Here is a 10,189-nt window from a genome sequence, read left to right as displayed (position 1 = left end):
TCTCTCTCAAAAATGAATAAACATTAAAAAATAAAGAAAGCATACCTTTTTTTAAATTTTTTAAAATGTATTATTTATTTTTGATACAGAGAGAGACAGAGCATGAAAGGGGGAGGGGCAGAGAGAGAAGGAGACACAGAACCGGAAGCAGGCTCCAGGCTCTGAGCTAGCTGTCAGCACAGAGCCTGATGCAGGGCTCGAACCCACAAACGTTGAGATCTGACCTGAGCCGAAGTCAGATGCTTAACCGACTGAGCCACCCAGGCACCCCAAAAGCATACCTTTTTAGAAGTGGATTTTGCTAGTGCATTTTTTCAGTTTTCAGTAGAGAGTTTTTGCTCAGTTCTTTTTTGAGAGTTATATTCTTAATTTATTCATTGATAAGAGCTTTTTATATATTCTTGATATAAAATATATTTTTATATATTTCTGTTTATATATTGAGAATTATTTTTCTAATTGTGCATTGCAAAATTTTAATTCTAGTTTGCCACTAGTTTTGTTATTCCTTCATAGATCATTTCTTAAGTAAAGGTGTTCTGCAGTTTAAGCTATAAATCACACAACTTAAAGAGACACTAAAACTATATATTTACTTTAAGAACATTTTCCACATCTGAATATTTAAAAATAAAATAAAACCATTTGTTTTCTTCTTCATATTTATGCCTTATTATGGTATACCTTTACCATCTGAAGCCATCTGTTATATGAAGTTTTAATAGAGTTTTTGTATTTTTCCTCTCAAATGAATAATCAAATGTCCAAACTGTGGTTATTAGTAAATATTTCATCTTTCTCCCTCTAAACTTACAAGACAAATTTACCTAATATTAAATTCATTTATATGCCTATGAATGTCTTTTTAATGCATGTCTTTCTGACCAAAATTCTATTCCATTTATTTATGCTTCTAACTTGAACCAATCAATTCTAACCGCTTTTAATAATGTTTTAACATTTTTTAAATTTCAAATTTACAAACTCATTCTTTGGATAACCCTGAGATTCAGTCCATCATTTTACTTAGAATTACTAATCCCTATGATGATATAATAATTAAAATACTACATATTAGAATCAGAATGCGTGATTGAGGAGAGAAGCAGAGGAAGAAAGAGAAAGAGAGAGGACTTTTTTTACATTTATTTATTTATATATTTAGAGACAGAGAAGGTCAGAATGCGTACACATGAGTAGGGGAGGAGCAGAAAAAGAGGGGAGAGAATCCCAGGCAGGTTTTGCATTGTTGACCTCATGGTTCATGAAATCCGGAGTTCAATACTCAGCTGACTGAGCCACCCAGACACCCCCAGAATCTGTTAGATATAAAGTCAATGACTATAGGAACATGTATAGCCTTGAAAAGTTAATCACCATATGTAGATAAAATAAATCTCCAAATCAGACAACTAGAAAAATAAATAAAAGAGAATATGAACTAAGTAATAAAGGCAAAATTAGAAATTAATGAAGTACAGAAAAGAGTACACCAAATTTGTCAGTTATTTTTTAATATATAAATAGTTAAATGTTCAAGTTAATACAGAAGACAAAGTATAAATATGCACAATGTATTGTGTTTGCTGTAATTTTTCAATAGAAAAAAGTTTTATCTATGCCTAGTTCACTAAACTCAGTGTTTTGTTTTTATCAATAAGAGTTGTTGGATTTTGAGGAATTTTTTATTAATTGGGCAAATTACACTGATAGCCTTATATGATGGTGAATTATTATATTCAAAGAATGAGTACTACTTTGTTCTGATATATTATTTTTGGTACTTATCTTGATTTTATCTGAAAATATTGGTTTTTTATTTTTATTTATTTATTTTTATTTATTATTTATTTTTGAGACAGTCAGAGAGAGTCCAAGCAGGGGGAGGAGCAGAGACAGAGGGAGAATCTCAAGCAGGCTCTGCACTGTCAGTACAGGGCTTGATCCTGGGCTTGAACTCACAACACTGTGAGATCAATATCTGAGCCAAAATCAAGAGTCAGATGCTTAAATGACTGAGCCATCCAAGCACCCCTGAAACTACTGTTTTTAAATTTAAATGTGTAAGTTAAAAATTTATAAATTCTCTGCATAGTTTTCCAATTTTGGGATAAAAGTTACACTATTCCTCGCAAATCAGATGACTTCTTTCCCACTTTGTGTTTTACATAAATTATGAATTAATTGTTCCTTGAAGATATGGTCAAACATACTAGTAAAAAGTTTTCTTACTGTCCTTTATGAATTTTTTTTTACTATGAGTTAAAGTTCTCTAAAGGTTGTATTTTATTTAAATAGGCTACATTTTCATGAGTCAAATTTGGTAATTTATATTTTCCTAGAAAACAATCCATTACATTTAGGTCTTTCAGGTCTTTAAATTTATTGGCATCAAAATTGTTGTGGTTATTGTTCTACATATGTTTCAATTTCTGTTGTATCACAGTTTTGGTTTCTTTTTCTTTCCAAATTTTATTTGTCTGTGCTTTCCTCTTTTTATTTCCTGTGACTATTATTGCTAGACATGTGTGTAATTTATTTCTTGAAAGAACAAACACCAAAAATTAATCTCTTTTTTTGCACCTATTTTATTACTAAGTGCTTTTATCAACATTATTTGCTTATTTGAAGATTTTAAAATTTGTTCTGCTCTTTTAAAGATTTTTGGAGTTGTTTTCTTTTAATTTATAAAATTCTTTTGGGGTAAATATATTTCTTGTGATGTATTTATTTAAAATTTTTGTGAGTTTGAGCAGGCTTTTTCTTGTATATTAATTCAATTGGTATTAATGTTTTTATCCTTGATAAATTTGCATTTATATTTTGCTGACATAGTTTCTTTTCAGTCTTCCTGGCTTCTTTTCATTTATAGGAGTATCTATCACAAGTAGATATTAACAACTTTGTCAGTAAAAAGTACAGCCGATAGAATTGGTAAGATGGAAGATGATTAGCCAAAAATTGAGTGATAAATGGGGCGGAAGTAATGTTGTTATTCTGGTGGGACAATCTGAGATATTTTTTAGACACTTTAAATGGTGCCTGTGAAGCCATATGTAGAGTTCAGTCTTAACTTCAACAATGAAGAATGAAATACCTTTAGGGGTGCCTGGGTAGTTCAGTCAGTTAAGCGTTGAACTTCGGCTCAAGTCATGGTCTCATTTCTGGTAAGTTCAAGCCACTGACAGACCCAATGCTGGCAGCTCACAGCCTGGAGCCTGCTTTAAATTTTGTGTCTCCCTCTCTCTCTGCCCCTCCTCAGCTCACACTCTGTCTCTCTCAAAAATTAACATTAAAAAAAAAAGAATGGAAACTCTTAGATGCTCCTGTGGTGCCTTATATATTTGCCCTTTTCTGTGATTCTTGAGATTTTAGAAATTTCAGAACTGAAAGGGATATGGAATCCTAACAAATTACCAGGTTCCACATACCATTCTCCTAATTTTCATCCAAGTTTTAAATCAGAAGACAGACCATTGTGCAACAAATCCAGGGAGAAAAGAAATTTGATAAGCAATGTATCTTATTTCAAAAGAACAATATAGGTACAAAATGCAAAATTCAAAAGAAAGGAAAAAATGTTTACACATAGGTATTATGAATATAGGATTGATGTGCTTAATAACATTCACCACACAAAAAACTTAAGCATATATATGGTAAAGATTACCATAAAATATTACAAATATTCTACATCCAAGAATCCAAAAAGAGAGGAGTTTCATCTGCAGCAGGAAACATTTATTATGTTTTATAAAATATCCTCACTTTGAACTTAAGATATTAGAATGAGTTATAAGAAGAATTCATAATAGAACATTTAAAGAAGATAAAAAAGTACTGTTTAACATGGAACATCACTGCTTGCAAATATCTAATCAGGATTGAATTCAAAATGCAATGCCTGTAGAAACGTTCTTTTTTTCAAATCTTCTGAAAGCATTCTAAATACTCAATATAATCCGTTTGTAGCTATGAGTAAAATATACATAGTAGTTGACTTTAGGCACATGGAACCCCTTTTTGCAATTTTAATTTTAATTTTAATCAGGAATCTCCCTGTACAAAATGTAGCTTTCCTCCTTTGCATTCCCATTGTGTGCATATCTATGTAACAGGTTTTTGTGCTTGTTGTTTGTTGTTGTTTTTGTAGAAGCATTAGTTCACTGTGAGGGCCAGAGAGGACCAGCACTATTGTGTGACAATGATTATGAGTCACCCATAGCTAAACTAGTAATTAAAATTAACCTAGCCTTAACTAATCATTTTATTATTCAGTTAAGGAAAGGAGAATTTTGTACCATTATAATTCACATGCTGCTCAAATGTCTTTCTATCATGTTTTTGCCCTGGTGGTAATTGCTATAGTAACATTGTTGTTGAATGTTTTTGCATTATATACAGTGTCATTGTGTAGTTAGCTGGATCATTCATTCATTGTCATGACATCAATCTTATTCACTGGTTTAGTCAACATTCTGCTACCCACTGTGTTCCAAGCACAATGCTAGGTGAGAGGTCATTCTTATTTCGTTCTTTATCTCAAAAATGTATGTGCACTCCAATTTTATCATTTCTATACCTTGTGTTGTTATCAGTAGCTTTGCTACAGTATTGAAGAGGACTTGGATAACATGTTCAGGCCTCAGATGTGGGAGAAAAGGGAAACTGTAGTTTTATTAAAATGTAAACGTGGTTAGACTGTTGGCAAATGTGTTTCAAACTTTAAATTGGGTACTTTAATGTTTTAAATAAAAATGAAATTATGGTGGAGCTCTGAGTTAGGGTGATTCTATTTGCTTGATCTAAATCGAGTACTTTCATTGGCATTCAATTAATAATTCCATGAGAAATAACTTCAAATATCTCAATTACTTTTCTGTAATCATTCTTTATGTCATCTTTATTCTTTATATCAGTAATATTCTAACTGGCAATAAGCCAATGTGATGATTTCCCTAAACAAATATCAGATAATACAAAGAACATTAAGAAATAGAGTTTCTTTGAAGTACAAAATAATTTCAGTGACTTATTCACAATAAAGGAGCCAGTCAGCAAATACACATCACTCATGACTAAACATTAGTATTAAATAGTAGAGAATTAAAATGTACACAGTACCCCTGCAAATACCTCTACATCAAAACATAAAGTGGAAATGAAAATCATCATTACGAGCCTTCTCATTCAACTTCCAGGTGAGTGCCCAACCCTTAGTTTTCCAAATAATCGGGACAATATTGCACAATCAGATATATAAAAGTTCATTGTAAAGCCTTTATTTCTTTGCATTATTTGCTTGAATTTTACACAATGGAAGCGTGGTCAGCAACTTGAATTTTAAAGAAACTAGAAGCATTTTGGAAAGAGTAAGCATAAAATAGATACTTGGATAAAAGAGGAACATTTAGACATGCTGATGTTGGAGAATGTAAACTGAACAACATTTACTGCTTGCAGCACTTTGCTTTTCTATATGCCTTCACCAGCTTGAAATTTTATATAAAAACAGGATTGCTCTGGACAAGGTCAATTGCGCCTGCATTAAGAAAATAGCAACATTTTTAAATGAGAAAAGATCAACATAGAATACTATAATAAGGATTATAAAGTAGAAGGAAAAAGTAAGATTTGAAATCAGCTTGACTTACAAAGCAATAATAACGCATACTTATGAAGCTAGAATGATAGTAATTATTTTGAGAGAGAGAGAATAACCTCTATTTCTGGAGGTGAAAGTCATTATGTATTTACATATTAGTTTAGTTTGACCTCTAAGAATCTGTTTTTTACATAGCTGACTTTGTAAATCCACTCAGGTTCGTGTACTCTTCATTTACCGTCTGTTCACAATTATACTTAAACTTAAGGTAATTAGAGCTCCAGGGTCAATTCAGGGTCAAAAGAAAACTGTGCTAATGAAGACGATTACCTCAGCAAAGCTCCGTTTATAAACTGTTTATTCTCTTCTGAATTGGGAGGCGCTGTGGCAAATTTCCAGCCAGCAAAATTTGTACTCTGTAATCGTAAAAGTTCCCCGGCTATCTTATTGCACATTTCAAAGTTTGTCTCAGAAGGGATCAAACTGTTTTCTTAGAAGGCAATTTCTTCATGCAAGCAGGTGATCTGAATTCAAATTCAGGTTTTGAATGTGATTATATTCACTATGCTATTATAATAAATCTATTTTGAAGGTATATTTTTTATTTATCTATCTATTTATCTAATTTATTGCCAAACTGGCTAACATACAGTGTGTAAAGTGTGCTCTTGGTTTTTGAGGTAGATTCTCGTGGTTCATCACTTACACACAACACCTAGTGCTCATCCCAACAAGGGTCTTCCTCAATGCCCATCACCGATTTCCCCTTCCCTCTACTCCCCATCCACCCCAGTTTGTTCTCTGTACTTAAGAGTCTCTTATGGTTTGCCTCCCTCCTTCTCTGTTTGTGACTGTTTTTTTCCCCCTTCCCTCCCCCATGATCTTCTGTTAAGTTTCTCAATATCCACTTATGAGTGAAAATATATTTTATCTGTTTTTCTCTGACTGACTTATTTCACTCAGCATAATACCTTCTAGTTCCATCCACATTGCTGCAAATGGCATGATTTCATTCTTTCTCATTGTCAAGTAGCATTCCATTGTATATATAAACCACATCTTTATCCATTCATCAGTTGATGGACATTCCATAATTTAGAGGCTATATTTCTATATGAGGTGGTATAGTATAATATATTTACTATATTGACCATTACTTGGAAACTGTTCATAATTCACATGACACATCATAGTTAAAAAATAAAATGCAATCAAAAGGGCTGAAATAATTGTGTTTGACACTTTGCTTTATTTATTTAAACTCAGATCCTAATATAAGCCCAAGTACATGATAATTTATTCTGATAAGTTTAATGACCACCACTTAGCGAGTATCACTCTTACTCTACAACATCCAACAGCCTTTGAACATGGATATGTGACAGTGTCAAAGTAGTTTTGCATTGATTACTTTGGCCAATCATTTTGCTTTATCAAAGGAAGTTTGAAAACCGGAAGGATTGATTTTCCTGGTGTCAGGCAAGTCGTCCAGCTGTGAAAATATAATTAGAACTGATGTCCTTGAATTTCCAGAGTAAGATTCATTCCTCTACACCACATTATATCTTGTTACTTTTAAAGTTCTTAATTTTGGGGTTTTTCTGGAGCAATGAAAAGAGGTAATTCTTTTTAAAAAGAAAAAGTTGAAAGAAAGAAAGAACAAAAGAAAGAGGAGAGGATAGAGAAAGATGCAAGGATATGAAAAGAGGAAAAGAGAGAAAAGAAAAGAAAAGAAAAAAAAGAAAAAAGTAAATTCCCAGTCTTTGGTCTTGTTAATTCTATGCCCGATAGCTGGTAGAAGAAAAGGCTTGTAGAGGTGATTAACACTTGGTTAAAGGACCATTTGGTTATGTGCTGTGATTTCAGTTCAGATTTAAAAATATTGTTTGAAAATAATTCATGAATTACAAAAATAAACATTGCTTATATTTGGGTTTTATATGTTGTTTCATATAAACAAACACATTTCTAGAAACTTCAAAAATCAAATAAACATATAGGATTCCCCTTTGCTGGAAAAATTTAAAATATATACTGACCATATATTCAAAAGTTGGCCCATTGTTAGCATTATCCAGTTTACTTTTCAAATTAGAAACACAGCAGCACCAATAACATAGCAAAGAAATACAGCCCCAGAAAGTCAGCAACTATAATTTTTCCACTAGTTTGGTGATAACCCAGAAATATTTTCCCACATCTTTCTGGAATTTTTTTCTGTATTTTCATACAATTGTTACTTAGAGCAAAAGTAAAGGGAGCAACAGGGTAGATAATACTACTCTATGAGCCTCCAAATATGCATTGCCATCCTACTTGCTAGTATGGAAGAAATGTGAAAATAGAAAAATGAATGTTAGTTATATAGAAAAATGCCTAACTTAATAATATATTGCTTCATAAATATAAAAAAGGAGGAATTGCAGACAAAAAGTGTAATGAAATCTGAAAATTTCTTGGTTCCAGAACAAAAAAAAAAGCTAGTATCTATTCAATTGATAGGTGTTTTTTAAATTCTATTTAGAAAAGATTTATTTATATCTCTCCTATGATTCAAATGTTTATGTTCCTTCCAAATTTCTGTATTAAGCTAGTGCCCAACTTGATGGCTTTTAGAAGGTGGGACTTTTCGAAGGTGATTAGGTCATGGGTGCAGAGCCCTTATAATGAGATTAATGTCTTTATAAAAGATCTAAGCGTCAGGCTTCAGTCCAGGTCATGATCTCACAGTTCATGGGTTCGAGCCCCACGTCAGGCTCTGTGCTGACAGCTAGCTCAAAGCCTGGAGCCTGATTCAGATTCTGTGTCTCCCTCTCTCTCTCTCTCTCTCTCTCTCTGATCCTCCCCTGCTTGCACTGTCTCTCTCTGTATCCCAAAAAACTAAATAAAAAAGTATTTAAAAAAAATCTCTGGGAAGATCCCTAGCCCCTTCCAAACCATGAGGATATAATGAGAAGCCTGCAATCTCAAAGGGCCCTCACTTGAGCATGCTGGCATCATAATTTTAGACTTCCAGCCTCTAGAACTGTGAGAAATAAATTTGTTGTTTATAAACCTCTCGATCTGTGGTTTTGTTATAGCAGCTTAAACAGACTAAGACAGTCTCTTTAAAGTCACAACTTCGTTTGTGGAAATAGTGTCAACTGTATAGTTAAACTCCAGTATTCTTCAGGCCCTGGATATTGAAACTTTAATATTTACTACCAATCAAGTGTTTTGGGTTTATAGTTTCTGTTTTCCTGTTGTATTACTTCCTAATACTGTATATTTTAAACACCCTCATTCCAGTGAACCAGCATTGCTTGGAACTTGCTGAAGGTAGAAAGGGCAGTTATTAGTCTGCTGTATTCTGCTTGGATAGCTGTTATTCTTGTAGGATCTATGCATTTTAAAGATATGTCATTTGCCTTGAGATTAAAACGTATCTGAGCAGTGATGCCTAAAATTGTCTTTTGGAATGACAATTCTTTAAAACAGTATAGTATCAGAACATTTTAAAATACAACATTTTATGAATCAAATGAGATACAGCTGTTGCACCCATTAGCAAGGAAAGATACAGCCAAGCCCAAATCTACAACTATATACAAGCAGAGTGATTTGAGGCAAATTTGTAACTGAGTATTTTAAATGGATTCTTTTGACAGTTTGTCCAGATACCAGCAACAATAAGTTATAATGAAATAGAGTCCTGTTCATAATTTCTACATAAAATATGAAACAGTAGAACATTGTGCAGAGCCTGATAAAAAACAATAAGATTTTACTAACATGCAAGTCTTGAATCAAAAAAGAGAAAAATTATGAATGAGGAGGCCTGAGAATCTAAGGATGTCAGCTTTCTCAATATTTATTTACTTAATTTAGTTTTAGTAATACTCTCAAAGTGCTTTTTATTTCTTATTTTATTTTTTTTGTTCTCTATCAAGTTTATTTTTTATACAATTTATTTTTTTTAACATATGCAATTATTTTCTGTCATTTACAATACAGTAGTTTCAATGATACTCCAAACAGAAAAGCAAAGTAAAAAATCAAAACCTCCACTTCTATTTCATGTAATTATACTTATACAGAAATTAGAAGGTTAGGTACCAACTAGTTAATCACCTAATTTCACAGCTATCTGAAGTGGCAACTGTAATATAGCAGCTTATCTATGATACTTTCAAGATACATGATATAATTTATTACTTGCCCATAAGCTAAAATACAGCCTGCTTATTACCTTTCCTTAAATTCCACCTCTATACTATAGTATACTTGAGGTCCATGCAAAAAAGTAGCTACTTTTTATATGGAAAATGGATAATTCAGTCTTTAGTGCTGTAAAAGCAACTTCAATTAAACATAACCACCCCCACCACCATAAAAAGAAGAGGGAAAAAAAAGTAAAGAAAATAATAAGGGAAAAACCTAAGACACACTCTCTAGGGGGGCTAAAAAACCCAGCATGTAATTTCTGTCCTTGACAGAATGTATTAAATAAGCAAACACCCCCAACAAGCAAAACAAGTACTACAATGTAAAAATATTTAAAAAAATGATAACCCTCTCACATGCATAAATGAAAGGTTGCACACA

At 32.4% G+C, this 10,189-nt stretch overlaps 1 pseudogene; it reads right to left on the bottom strand.

Moving 5' to 3' along the window:
- Positions 1–5,931: 5,931 nt before the first annotated feature.
- The window catches only part of LOC115302212, an 11,052-nt pseudogene continuing 6,794 nt past the window's right edge, over positions 5,932–10,189 (bottom strand).

The sequence above is a fragment of the Suricata suricatta genome, chromosome 9, assembly GCF_006229205.1.
Source record: "Suricata suricatta isolate VVHF042 chromosome 9, meerkat_22Aug2017_6uvM2_HiC, whole genome shotgun sequence".
In the NCBI taxonomy this organism is placed as follows: Eukaryota; Metazoa; Chordata; class Mammalia; order Carnivora; family Herpestidae; genus Suricata; species Suricata suricatta.
This window is presented reverse-complemented; position numbering and strand designations above follow the sequence as displayed.